Source organism: Hyla sarda, chromosome 3 (assembly GCF_029499605.1).
Source record: "Hyla sarda isolate aHylSar1 chromosome 3, aHylSar1.hap1, whole genome shotgun sequence".
NCBI classification, from domain to species: Eukaryota; Metazoa; Chordata; class Amphibia; order Anura; family Hylidae; genus Hyla; species Hyla sarda.
This window is the reverse complement of record NC_079191.1, coordinates 252,574,571-252,589,713: the sequence shown is the minus strand read 5'-3', so window position 1 is coordinate 252,589,713 and position 15,143 is coordinate 252,574,571. Positions and strand designations below refer to the sequence as shown.

General features: G+C 45.5%; 1 pseudogene; it reads right to left on the bottom strand.

Moving 5' to 3' along the window:
* Positions 1-2,946: 2,946 nt before the first annotated feature.
* On the bottom strand, positions 2,947-3,028 carry LOC130363386 (U4 spliceosomal RNA; annotated as a pseudogene).
* Positions 3,029-15,143: the final 12,115 nt, after the last annotated feature.

Here is a 15,143-nt window from a genome sequence, read left to right as displayed (position 1 = left end):
AAAAGCTTATTAAATGAGGAATCCAGCTACCTCCAAAGTTTAATATTACCTGATAAACTGCTGCTAAAATTGGCAGATCTAACTGCTTTGTACTACTGCCCATATGCATTATATTGAAATATAATGTAAAATCAGATATTTCTTGCTGCTCTTTGCAGAAAACCATGACACATTCGGTAAGTCTTCAGACCCTTTCACTTTTTTACATTTTAGGTTGTGGCCTTGTGCTAAAATAAAAATAAAAAAAATCTAGATTTCCCCCCCATCATTCTGCACTCAGTGCTCCATAATGACAAACTGAAAACCGAATGTTAGAAACTATTGATCATTTATTGAAAAGAAAAACCTAAAATATTGTATGGACATAAGTATTCAGACCCTTCACTCACTATTTACTGTGAAGAACCTTTGGCAGCTGATACCTCCTTCTGTATTCTTGGGGTTGATGCCACAATGTTTGCACCTAGATTTGGGGGTTTTCTGCAATTTGTCTCTGCACATCCTCTCAAGATCTGTCTGGTTAGATAGGGACCATCAGGGGGTATCTATTTTTAGGTCTTTCCAGGGATGTTCAATTGGATTAAAGTAAGGGCTCTGGCTAGGCGATTCAGGGATGGTATTGTGCAGGTGATGAGCAGTGCCTGGTTTTCTCTAGACATTACATTTATTCTACAGGGATTTGTATGTCAATCTAGGAGGGATTGGGAGGTGAGGACAATGAGGAAGCTGACCAGGCTGTGGCACCTAAGTAACTAGGCACCACCTTCTTAACACTTTGCCAAAGTTGTAAAATTACCTTTTTATTTCTTGGCCACCACCCCCAGCTGCAGGTAAGGTACAGTTAGCTTTCATAACCTAACAGTTCTCCAATGATGTCTACAGCTCTTAGCAGCAATTACAGCTGACTGATTCCTTTTCAGGGTATGTTCACACTACGGATATGTAGCTGAACCTCCGCTATCGGAGATTCAGCCTGGCAGCCGGCAGCGGCGGTAGGACCGCGCGGCACTGTGCCTTTACCATTGACAGCTATGCAGTGCTCGTGGACTGAACATGTTCTTTCTTTGCGCAGAACAATTTGAGCATCAGAATTGTCCGTCGCTAAAATTCCGCAGTGTGAACAGGTCTTGCGGAAGACCCATTCACAATGATGCTAACGTTCACTGTGCAGAATTTTACTCGCAGAACTCCGCTAACGGAATTCTGCACAAATTCCGCAGTGTGAACATACCCTAAAGTAGTTTTCCTATGCTTCGCTACATTTTGATAAGTGGACATTTTAAATCTTGGAATATTCCTGCAGGGAGGGAAGATGCTGATGTTCAAGTAACAGCTAATGTGTGTTACTTTACTGTCTGTGATGATAAGAAGGGCACTGCTGGGAAATGGTCTGTACAGAACAAAAAGTCTCAGCTTAGTTTTAGGCCTAGTATCTGGAATGTAAACCGCAAGATTTCTGGATTATTTTAGAAATATAGGTAGTAAAACTGAAAATTAGAAAAAAACATTAAAACTGGATTTAAACAATAGATACATTTCTGATGACATATTGAGGGAGATTCATCAAGACCTGTGCAGAGAAAAAGCCAACCAGTTGCCCATAGCAACCAATCAGATTGCTTCTTTTATTTTTCAGAGGACTTTTCAAAAATGAAAGAAGCAATCTGGTTGCTATGGGCAACTGGTAGACTTTTCCTCTGCACAAGTTTTGATGAATCTCCCCCATTGTTCCTCATGTACTAAACAGATTTTGTCATGCTTTTTTAACATTTTTTTTAGTGCATGCTGTTTGCGACATGGTTGTGCCATCTGCACCTGCGCTAGCATTTGACATAATGCGCCGGAAAAATCCACAAAACCAACCAAACTTAATTAAAACTTAACGAAAGGGGATATTTGCTCAAGAGCCATAAATATTTATTAAGGTTTGTGACTAGAAAAAGAGAATTCTGTGGGGAAAATTCCTGACCAAAACAAAGATGGTCTGAAAATAACCCTACAAAACCACATTACCCAATCAAAAACAACGTGTGTACAATTACTCATTTGCAATGTAATTTAAAATGTATTTTTTGGTGCACGGAGAAAAAATAAGTGTGCAAAAAAAAAAACACAAACACTAAGAATAAGTAAGGAAAATAAACAGATTATTATTCCTCCAACAGAATACAACCATTGAGGTCCATTGTATTTAGGAATCCCCTAAATTAAAGGGGTACTCAGGTGGAAAAAAATATTTTTAAATCAACTTTTGCCAGATAGTTAAACAGATTTGTAAATTACTTCCAGTACTTATCAGCTGCTGTATGCTCCAGAGGAAGTTATTTTCTTTTTGAATTTAGTTTCTGTCTGACCACAGAGCTCTCTGCTGACACCACTGTCCATGTCAGGAACTGTCCAGAGTAGGAGCAAATCCCCATAGCAAACCTCTCCTGCTCTAGACAGTTCCTAACATGGACAGAGATGTCAGTAGAGAGCACTGTGATCAGACTCTGTAGGATACAGCAGCTGAGAAGTACTGGAAGGATTAAGATTTTTAAATAGAAGTAATATACAAATCTGTTTAACTTTGTGGCACCATTTGATTTAAAAAAAATAAAATAAAAACCACCGGAGTACCCCTTTAAATGTTAAATGTGACTAACATATAAAGAAATACTAAAATTTAGAAATGTAATACTTCTGATCATGGTCATAAATCTGCATATTGTTTTTCTTCATATGTTGAGTTGTCATACTCCCTGTTTATTAATTTATCACCGACATGGCATCCAAGTTCAGTGGCGGACTATGGCAGATTAAGATTGATAGCAGTATTGACAGACCCTGCAGACTTATTCAAGGGTAAGATCAGTAGAGCATTCTTTATACTATAGGACTTTTTACTACATTAGAAAAGAATGAACTATTCAGCTGGGCCTGCTATCTTTTATATGTAATGTTTTTTTTTTTTTTTTAAGTTTTCAATTAGCAATAATCACGCCTCAGATAAACCTCATTGGCTATGATACTGCCAATGTTTTTATACAGTTAGCACAATATAAAACGTTATTGTATATTAGTTATGCACCTTTAACTGATGACTTTTAAGACATCTTGTCGCTCTGCTTTACTGTTGATACATTTGTAGATTATATGCTGCTGTGCCAACTCTGAGAAGTGCAGAAAGAATCTTTAGGGGGAAATGAAGTTCAGATTAATGCATTACATGGAGTGATCTGTCTTATATTTGAGCCAATGGAATTTTCCTTTGAACAGTTGCCTGTGTAGATGCCAACAGTAAAACCAATTGTACACAAACTGGCATTTCCTTTCATCTTGACACATCATTTTACATACACTTTTCATGAAATATCAGTTGCTTGCTAAGTATCTGGCAGTTTTTGAGAAAAGGAAATGTAATTCATGTCGTGTGATTTTTTTTTCGGATTGTAACCCTTGCTAGATTGTATTCCAGTATTTTGACTACAGATGTGCCAATCTACACAAATGTAATTTGGATAGGCTCTGAAGCATAATGTGCACTGAGGTGCGTAAAGATCACAGACGTATTTGCTTTTTGTTATATCTACTGCCAAGAAAAAGAGCAGGGAACAAACTTTACACTTCCACGCTGGTACTCAAATTCTGAATCAAACAGAAAAGGCTTAAATGGATTGCTTTGCCACTGCATGTAGACAGATTTCCTTTCTGAGAATTCCGATTTGATAAACCTTCAACTCTCCCCATATTTTCTTATGGAAAGACATGAGTGTGATTATGATTATGTGGATATCAGCAGTTTTAGTATAGTGAAAAGGAAAGTGTTAGGCTATGTTCATATGCTGTTTTTTAGGTTTATTTTGGGCCTCAAATATGGCACATTTTATGGCAAATTTATAGCCATTTTTGGGCTACAACAAAATATATACTGGGATGTGTTTTGGGCCATTTGAAGCCAAAAAGACATGCCAAAATACACACTGAAATTTGTGTGTATTTTGGCTCGTAAACGGGTTTGCCACTGTTAGTGAGTACTGTGCAGGAATGTGACGTGTGGACAGGGCTAAGCACTGTAAGCCGAGCCTGTATGTCAATCAAGCATGGCAGGGAGGGAAGAAGGAGCCAGGAGGCCAATGATGCTGCAGTACTTTAGCAGCTCAGCTCATGCTTCTTGACACAAGCCCATGACAAAATTTGATTTTATGATTTATGCATCATCAGCAGGGACAAAAGTATGATCTATTTTATTGCCACAATAGCTGTCAGTCTATGTTGGTAGCTGCATGCAGATAGGCTAACAAATCCCTTTAACCTCTTCAGGACATAGGGCGTATGGATACGCCCTGCATCCCGAGTCCTTAAGGACCGAGGGCGTATCCATACGCCCCTGGGAATTCCGTCCCCCACCGCTAGCCGGTTGGGGACCGGAGCCGGATGCCTGCTGAAATCGTTCAGCAGGCATCCCGGCACATCGCCCAGGGGGGTCATTATGCCCCCCCATGTCGGCGATCGCCGCAGATCGCTGGACAATTCAGTCCAGCGATCTGCGACGATTCCGGGTCAATTGGGTCTCCAGTGACCCGATGACCCGGAATTACTGGCTGTTTGGGGCCGTCTCTGATGGTCCCGAACAGCCAGAGCCTGCAGGGGTGAGGTGGCACTGGTGCCACCTCACGATCGCCCTGATTCGTCGGCCGGATTACCGGCCGACCAATCAGGGCGCCTGCTGCGGGTGTCACTCCCGCACCCGCTCCGCCCCTCTTCTGGAGGACGTGAGCGGGTGCGGGACGTGCACCCCGGGTGCTTGGTTACCCCGATCCCCGGCGTTAATGTTGGGATCGGGGCCCCAGGAGCAGCGGCGGCGGCGGGACTGACCTGCAGCGTCTGGATCGTTGGAGGTGAGTGACAGCCTCCTGCTGTTGCTTAGCAACAGCTCCCAGCATGCAAAAAGGGCATTCTGGGAGCTGTAGTTATGCAACAGCAGGAGGCAGACCACCACAACTCCCAGCATTCCCTTATGGGCATGCTGGGACTTATGGTTTTGCAACAGCTGGAGGCACATTCTTTCTATGGAAAAGTGTACCTTCAGCTGTTGTATAACTACAACTCCCAGCTTGCACAAACAGCTAAAGTGCATGCTGGGAGTTGTAGTGGTGCATCTGCTGGTTGCATAACTACAACTCCCAGCATGCCCGTTGGCTGTCGATGACTGCTGAGAGTTGTAGTTTTGCAACAGCTGAAGGCACACTGGTTGTGAAACTCAGAGTTTTTTTTTACCTAACTCAGTGTTTCACGACCGGTGTGCCTCCAGCTGTTGCAAACTACAACTCTCAGCAGTCACCGTACACCATGTACCGTACATGCTGGGAGTTGTAGTTTTGCAACAGCTGGAGGCACACTGGTTGTGAAACACTGAGTTAGGTCACAAACTCAGTGATACATAACCAGTGTGCCTACAGCTGTTGCAAAACTGCAACTCTCAGCAGTCACCGACAGCCAACGGGCATGCTGGGAGTTGTAGTGTTGCAACAGCTGGATGTCCCCCCCAATGTGAACGTACAGGGTACACTCACATGGGCGGAGGATTACAGTAAGTATCTGGCTGCAAATTTGAGCTGCCGCAAACTTTCTGCTGCAGCTCAAATTGCCAGCGAGAAACTACTGTGAACCCCCGCCTGTGCGACTGTACCCTAAAAACACTACACTACACTAACACAAAAAATAAAATAAAAAGTAAAAAACGCTACATATACACATACCCCTACACAGCCCCCCTCCCCTCCCCAATAAAAATCAAAAACGTCTGGTACGCCACTGTTTCCAGAACGGAGCCTCCAGCTGTTGCAAAACAACTCCCAATATTTTCGGACAGCCGTTGACTGTCCAGGCATGCTGGGAGTTTTGCAACAGCTGGAGGCACCCTGTTTGGGAATCACTGGCGTAGAATACCCCTATGTCCACCCCTATGCAAGTCCCTAATTTAGGCCTCAAATGCGCGTGGCGCTCTCACTTTGGAGCCCTGTCGTATTTCAAGGCAACAGTTTAGGGCCACATATGGGGTATCGCCGTACTCGGGAGAAATTGCCTTACAAATTTTGGGGGGTATTTTCTGATTTTACCCTTTTTAAAAATGTAAAATTTTTGGGAAAACAAGCATTTTAGGTTAAAAAAAATTATTTTTTTACATATGCAAAAGTCGTGAAACACCTGTGGGGTATAAAGGTTCACTTAACCCCTTGTTACGTTCCCCGAGGGGTCTAGTTTCCAAAATGGTATGCCATGTGGTTTTTTTTTTTGCTGTCCTGGCACCATAGGGGCTTCCTAAATGCGGCATGCCCCCAGAGCAAAATTTGCTTTCAAAAAGCCAAATGTGACTCATTCTCTTCCGAGACCTGTATGGGGTGTTTTCTGAATCGGGAGAAATTGGGCTTCAAATTTTTAGGGGTATTTTCTGCTATTACCCTTTTTAAAAATTAAAAATTTTTGGGAAAACAAGCATTTTAGGAAATTTTTTTTTTTTTTTTTTTACATTTGCAAAAGTCGTGAAACCCCTGTAGGGTATTAAGGTTCACTTTATCCCATGTTACATTCCCCGAGGGGTCTAGTTTCCAAAATGGTATGCCATGTGTTTTTTTTTTGCTGTTCTGGCACCATAAGGGCTTCCTAAAGGTAACATGCCCCCCAAAAACCATTTCAGAAAAACATACTCTCCAAAATCCCCTTGTCGCTCCTTCCCTTCTGAGCCCTCTACTGCGCCCGCCGAACAATTTACATAGACATATGAGGTATGTGCTTACTCGAGAGAAATTGGGCTACAAATACAAGTAAAAATTTTGTCCTTTTACCCCTTGTAAAAATTCAAAAATTGGGTCTACAAGAACATGTAAGTGTAAAAAATGAAGATTGTGAATTTTCTCCTTCACTTTACTGCTATTCGTGTGAAACACCTAAAGGGTTAAAACACTTACGAAATGTCATTTTGAATACTTTGGGGGGTGTAGTTTTTATAATGGGGTCATTTATGGGGTATTTCTAATATGAAGACCCTTCAAATCCACTTCAAACCTGAACTGGTCCCTGAAAAATACTGAGTTTGAAAATTTTGTGAAAAATCGGAAAATTGCTGCTGACCGTTGAAGCCCTCTGGTGTCTTCCAAAAGTAAAAACACGTCAATTTTATGATGCAAACATAAAGTAGACATATTGTATATGTGAACAAAAAAAAAAGTATTCGTAATATCCATTGTCCTTACAAGCAGAGAGCTTCAAAGTTAGAAAAATGCAAAATTTTCAAATTTTTCATCAAATTTACGGATTTTTCACCAAGAAAGGATGCAAGTATCGACAAAAAATGTACCACTATGTTAAAGTAGAATATGTCACGAAAAAACAATCTCGGAATCAGAATGATAACTAAAAGCATTCCAGAGTTATTAATGTTTAAAGTGACAGTGGTCAGATGTGCAAAAAACGCTCCGGTCCTTAAGGCCAAATGGGCTCCGTCCTGAAGGGGTTAAGGGTACATTCACACATACAGGATCCTGCGCAGATTTGATTCGCAGGATTTGTAACTACAGATTAGAAGCTGCGCTCAGTCATTCAGTTTACATTGAAATCTATAGCGGAAAGTCCTGTGCATCAAATCCTGCGCATCAAATCTGCGTATGTGTGAATGTTCCCTAAAGGGGTTATCCAGGGTTAGAAATGCATGGCTAAGACCACAGCTGTCAACAGGTTTTGTGTGTGGTATTGAAGTTTGGTATTGATTGCTGATGTCTGCTATTACCGGCGGGTCCCTGGCTGCTGATAGCAGCCAGGACCTTGTCACGATGCCGGCTGGCAGGAGGTGGATCCTCTGTGCCAGAGAGGGATAGCGAGGACCGTGCTAGTGGACCGGTTCTAAGACACTACTGGTTTTCACCAGAGCCCGCCGCAAAGCGGGATGGTCTTGCTGCGGCGGTAGTGACCAGGTCGTATCCACTAGCAACGGCTCACCTCTCTGGCTGCTGAAGATAGGCGAGGTACAAGGGAGTAGGCAGAAGCAAAGTCGGACGTAGCAGAAGGTCGGGGGCAGGCGGCAAGGTTCGTAGTCAGGGGAGATAGCAGAAGTTCTGGTACACAGGCTTTAAACACACCAAACGCTTTCACTAGGCACAAGGGCAACAAGATCCGGCAAGGAAGTGCATGGGAGGAGGATAGATATAGTCAGGGACCAGGTGGAAGCCAATTAAGCTAATTGGGCCAGGCACCAATCATTGGTGCACTGGCCCTTTAAGTCTCAGGGAGCTGGCGCGCGCGCGCCCTAGAGAGCGGAGCCGCGCGCGCCAGCACATGACAGCAGGGGACGGGAACGGGTAAGTGACCTGGGATGCGATTCGCGAGCGGGCGCGTCCCGCTGTGCGAATCGCATCCCCAACGGCCATGACAGAGCAGCGCTCCCGGTCAGCGGGACTGACCGGGGAGCTGCAGGGAGAAAGACGCCGTGAGCGCTCCGGGGAGGAGCGGGGACCCGGAGCGCTAGGCGTAACAGTACCCCCCCCCTTAGGTCTCCCCTTCTCTTTATCCGGTAACTGCCTCCCCTGGGATGAGGACACCGGGAAAGGATGGAGGGATTCCTCAACGGCAGGCAGAACAGCAGGAGTAGGAATGGGGAGAGAGGGCAGAGGGCGAGACCTGGCACGGGGCAGTGTGACACCAGGACGAGGGCCATGCGGGGACACAGGGGCTTGCCTGATGGGACTGGGAGGGGGGGAGAGGCATTTCCTGTGGCAGGCAGAGTCCTTAATGACCTTAGGGGGACCGGATACAGGAGGAACCACAGGGTCACGGCAGGGAGTACTGGGAACCGGTTGAAGGCAGTCCTTGGAACAAGAGGGACCCCAACTCTTGATCTCCCCAGTGGACCAATCCAGGGTTGGGGAATGGTGTTGAAGCCAGGGTAGTCCAAGGAGAACTTCAGAAGTGCAATTAGGAAGGACCAAAAATACAATTTCCTCGTGATGAGGTCCGATGCACATTAGGAGGGGCTCCGTGCGGAAACGCACGGTGCAATCCAACTTGGCTCCGTTGACCGCGGAAACGTGGAGTGGCTTGACAAGACGGGTCACCGGAATGCGGAATTTATTCACTAAGGACTCCCGAATAAAATTCCCAGAAGCTCCAGAGTCCAGGCAGGCCACGGCTGAGAGGGAAGAGCTGGCTGAAGTAGAAATCCGAACAGGCACCGTGAGACGTGGAGAAGCCGACTTAGCATCAAGAGACGCCACACCCACGAGAGCTGGGTGCGAGCGTGCGTTTCCCAGACGTGGAGGACGGATAGGGCAATCCACCAAAAAATGTTCAGTACTGGCACAGTACAGACAAAGATTCTCTTCCTTACGGCGATTCCTCTCTTCCAGGGTCAGGCGAGACCGATCCACTTGCATGGCCTCCTCGGCGGGAGGCCTAGGCGCAGATTGCAGTGGAGACTGTGGGAGAGGTGTCCAGAGATCTAAGTCTTTTTCCTGGCGGAGCTCTTGATGCCTCTCAGAAAAACGCATGTCAATGCGAGTGGCTAGATGAATGAGTTCATGCAGGTTAGCAGGAGTCTCTCGTGCGGCCAGAACATCTTTAATGTTGCTGGATAGGCCTTTTTTAAAGGTCGCGCAGAGAGCCTCATTATTCCAGGATAGTTCAGAGGCAAGAGTACGGAATTGTATGGCGTACTCGCCAACGGAGGAATTACCCTGGACCAGGTTCAGCAGGGCAGTCTCAGCAGAAGAGGCTCGGGCAGGTTCCTCAAAGACACTTCGAATTTCCGAGAAGAAGGAGTGTACAGAGGCAGTGACGGGGTCATTGCGGTCCCAGAGCGGTGTGGCCCATGACAGAGCTTTTCCAGACAGAAGGCTGACTACGAAAGCCACCTTAGACCTTTCAGTAGGAAACTGGTCCGACATCATCTCCATGTGCAGGGAACATTGCGAAAGAAAGCCACGGCAAAACTTAGAGTCCCCATTAAATTTGTCCGGCAAGGACAGGCGGAGGCTAGGAGTGGCCACTCGCTGCGGAAGGGGTGCAGGAGCTGGCGGAGGAGATGGTTGTTGCTGCTGTAGCTGTGACTGTACTTGCTGTAGTTGTGACTGGAGTTGCTGTGTCATGGTGGTCAAGTACGACAGCTGGTGATCTTGTTGGGCGATCTGACGAGCTTGCTGGGCGACCAGCGTAGGGAGGTCAGCGACAACTGGCAGAGGAACTTCAGCGGGATCCATGGCCGGATCTACTGTCACGATGCCGGCTGGCAGGAGGTGGATCCTCTGTGCCAGAGAGGGATAGCGAGGACCGTGCTAGTGGACCGGTTCTAAGACACTACTGGTTTTCACCAGAGCCCGCCGCAAAGCGGGATGGTCTTGCTGCGGCGGTAGTGACCAGGTCGTATCCACTAGCAACGGCTCACCTCTCTGGCTGCTGAAGATAGGCGAGGTACAAGGGAGTAGGCAGAAGCAAAGTCGGACGTAGCAGAAGGTCGGGGGCAGGCGGCAAGGTTCGTAGTCAGGGGAGATAGCAGAAGTTCTGGTACACAGGCTTTAAACACACCAAACGCTTTCACTAGGCACAAGGGCAACAAGATCCGGCAAGGAAGTGCATGGGAGGAGGATAGATATAGTCAGGGACCAGGTGGAAGCCAATTAAGCTAATTGGGCCAGGCACCAATCATTGGTGCACTGGCCCTTTAAGTCTCAGGGAGCTGGCGCGCGCGCGCCCTAGAGAGCGGAGCCGCGCGCGCCAGCACATGACAGCAGGGGACGGGAACGGGTAAGTGACCTGGGATGCGATTCGCGAGCGGGCGCGTCCCGCTGTGCGAATCGCATCCCCAACGGCCATGACAGAGCAGCGCTCCCGGTCAGCGGGACTGACCGGGGAGCTGCAGGGAGAAAGACGCCGTGAGCGCTCCGGGGAGGAGCGGGGACCCGGAGCGCTAGGCGTAACAGACCTGTGGTTTATGATATGAGTGTAGCTCCTGCACTTGCTTCATAGCTGTAACAGGACACAGGATGTACATATACATCTTGGTGCACTAAATCCCTGGCTCCCAGGGCGTATCTGTACATCCTGCATCCTTTAGGGATTAAAAGCTGTGAAACTTTTTGATGAAGTAGTCCCAGCGACGTCAAAAACACTGCAAGGCAAATGGTTAAAAACATGTACATCACAGAAACCATGATAAATTCCCCCCATGGTACTTGTACATAGATTCAGGCAGGCTTAGCCAAGGTTTACCCAATGTATGTGTGTGTGTGTGTCTTTTCAAGAGTTGTGTGCACATCTGAAGATTTGTAATGGGGCCATTGGGTAACTTCCCTCCACAGGCTGAACTTTTCCTTTTGCTTTCCTGGACTATACTCCTCTCACATCCACTCAAGTGGAGAGTCTGCACTGAACTCCTCTCACCAAACAGGGTATGCCACTACTATGTGGTAGGCTAAATGATAATGATATGGATACTTGGCTGGCTAATTGTCAAGTAGGTTTGTGTTCGTAGTGAATGTCGGATTATGAGGGTTGTAATTTCACATGGCAGAAGTGGCGCAACCCTATGTAGAGATATGTAGTCCCAATACTTAAATAAAGCTTAAATATGTACCAAGGTCCCAATTAAAATGGCACAGTGGGGTGGAAGGGGGATTAAAATGGCACAGGGGGGGTGAGATAATAAAAATGGCACAAGGGTGGGGAGGGAATTAAAATGGCATGTGGGGGAAGGGGTCATGTTAGTGGGAGACCCATGTAGCAGAAGCAGGCAGGATTGGACACACATTTTGCAGGAGCGGGTTGGAGTGAAACTCACTACTTGCGGGAGCAGGCTGTAATGGTCAGAAAACCAGCAGGAGCGGGATTTAAAAGACAGTCTAGCAGGGCTCTACTTCAGAATGCTATTCTGAAAACCTGGAGACGTCCAGGAAGGGGATGAAAGACCTTACTACCGTCCCTGCCTTTTATCCCATAATCATCCATCCTAGTAAGGGCTTATTTTATGCAGGACCAATTTTACTTTGTATTGACATTACATATTTTTCCAGAAAATCCACAAAATTTTAAAAAACCTTTGCAAATTTGAGGGGGTTTTGTTTCTAGTCAGTGCAGTTCAGAGACGGCTCTTCCATTAGGCAGCTTAGGCCGCCACCTAAGGCAGTGGGTGGCCTAATGGAAGAGCAGCAGTCACCTCTGATCCCCTCTGCCACTTTAAGAGACAAGTGGCTGCTGGGCTAGGAGCGTGCTATGTGCAGGCACATCTCCTATGTTCTTGCCCTGCCCCTGGAGTGCAGGGGAGAAAGAAGGAGCAGCGGCCCTCTACCTCACCACATCTACAGCTGCCTGCTGCCTTCAAGTACGTCCACCACGGTCCATACAGCAGTGGAGGCACGCAACCTGTTGCCTGTGCCCCCCCATCACAGTGCAGCAGCAGCCGGCTAAAGAACATAAGGACCGGCTGCAAAAACATTGCAGACATGATGATAATGCCGACCGTGCCATGGCCAGCTGAACCAGCCCATGCCACCTATCATCCATCATCCTCACCATCTTGTTATACTGTGAAAACACAACCCCCTCATTGTCACAGTACAGTGGGTTGTACTGTGACATACAGAAAAAAGAAAAGAAAAGTGAACAACTCTGATCAGAGAAGATGTCACCTGTGAGTCACTAGATGTAAATGTTACTTATATGGTCTGCAAATCACTCATGTACAGCTGTTATCTACCACTATATGGTTACTGTGTGTGGGAATATTGGTCTTTGTATTGTGGGTATTATACAGTAACAGTATTGTGGTGTTAGTCATTAGTCAGTTGCCATTGTAGTGGTGATCATGGTGTAGCAGTATGATTTGTTCCCCTCTGGTAACACACACAACTAGCAGTGTGCACCTGTACAACATATTTAATTTTGTCTGGAGGTGCTGACCATTTTTCTTTTTTTGTACTGGTTTTATTGGAAATATTGCTGTCAGTATACCAGATTTGGTCAGTAACAGTATGATCGTAATATACATGGTGATAATATTTCCTCTTGTATACTGGTATTATTGGTAATATTGGTCTTAGTATACAGAATTTGTGCAGTAACAGTATGATGGAAATATGTGTGATGATAATATTTCTCCTTGTAAACTGGTATTATTGGTAATATTGGTCTCAGTATACAGGATTTGGTCAGTAAACGTATGAAGGTAATATGTATGGTGATAATATTACTCCTTGTATACTGGTATTATTGGTAATTAGAGATGAGCGAATCGAAGTTGACGAACCCGAATTCATTACGAATTTCATGAAAAATTCGATTTGCAAGGAATACGAATATCGCCGCTATTCTATAGCATGAATCGCTTCATTAAACTCCGTTTTACAGCGTTCCAGGCTATTGGGGACTTAAGATGGCGGATCCACATGTGAGTACATGGGGCAGGGGAATATGGGAGGGCAGGAAACAGCGGCGGTAATGAAGGTAGGCGGGCTGACCCTGAATCACATGTGAGATGCAGCCTATCAGTGTTCACTGACCCCTGTGATGTCACAGCCCCTATATAATCGGCGGCCATCTTGCCTCTCTTCATTTCATCTATGCACTCAGATGGAGAGGACGGGACTGCGTGTGTGTGAATAGCTCATACCACAGCGTTACACTGCAACTGCTAGTCACATCAGCATCAGGGAAAGACAGGAGTGCAGAGTGCTGTGCTGTTACACTGAGAAGGATCATTGATAGCTAAACCTCCTATTCACGTTATTGAGCATTGCAGCAGAGCGGGGCAGATAGCTGTCAGCTGCCTCATACAGATCTCCAAGCTGCCTGAACTTTCTGAAGCATCTTATCTCCTCATTTTTCAGCCCAATTGAGTTTATTTTTATTTGCTCCACAAATCATCTGCTGCTCAGAATTGTGTGACAGAGTGCAATTTAGGGTTTAATCCCTGGATTTTTTTTTTTGTGGTGCTGCACTGTTGGGTCCTGCTGCTGTTCAGAAATACTTGATTGTTCAGTGGACTGTAGTGCATTTGCACCATTTTGTACCAGTTAATCTGTCAAGGGGCTGGCTACATACTGTGCAAGTCCCAAAAATACTATTCACCGACTGTTTCTTTTTTTTAAACAATTTTTTCTGCTTATAGTTACGCATGTATAACTGCCCTCATCAGTGCATACCGCCTAGGTACATGCAAGTATTGTACCATTTAGTACCTGTTAAGCTGTCAAGGTGCTCCATACCGTCAAAGTCCAAACAATAGTATCCACCGGCTGGTGTTTTACAAAAATACAGATTTTTTTTCTGCTAATAGTTAGGCATATTACTGCCCTCATCAGTGCATAACGCATAGGTACATCCAAGTACTGTACCATATAGTACCTGTTAAGCTGTCAAGGTGCTCCATACCGTCAAAGTCCAAACAATAGTATCCACCGGCTGGTGTTTTACAAAAATACAGATTTTTTTCTGCTAATAGTTAGGCATATTACTGCCCTCATCAGTGCATACCGCATAGGTACATCCAAGTATTGTACCATTTAGTACCTGTTAAGCTGTCAAGGTGCTCCATACCGTCAAAGTCCAAACAATAGTATCCACCGGCTGGTGTTTTACAAAGAAAAAAAAAAAAATTTCTGCTAATAGTTAGGCATATTACTGTCCTCATCAGTGTATACCGCATAGGTACATCAAAGAATTGTTTGTACCATTTAGTACCTGTTAAGCTGTCAAGGTGCTCCATACCGTCAAAGTCCAAACAATAGTATCCACCGGCTGGTGTTTTACAAAAATAAAAATAAAATTTCTGCTAATAGTTAGGCATATTACTGCCCTCATCAGTGTATACCGCATAGGTACATCAAAGAATTGTACCATTTAGTACCTGTTAAGCTGTCAAGGTGCTCCATACAGTCAAAGTCCAAACAATAGTATCCACCGGCTGGTATATTACAAAAATACAGAGTTTTTTCTGCTAATAGGCCCTCATCATAGATACCGCATAGGTACATCCAAGTATTGTACCATTTAGTACCTGTTAAGCTGTCAAGGTGCTTGTCACGATTCGGCTTACAGGTTGTGGATCCACTGTGTCAGCGAGGGATTGGCGTGGACCGTGCTGGTGGACCGGTTCTAAGTGGCTACTGGTGTTCACCAGA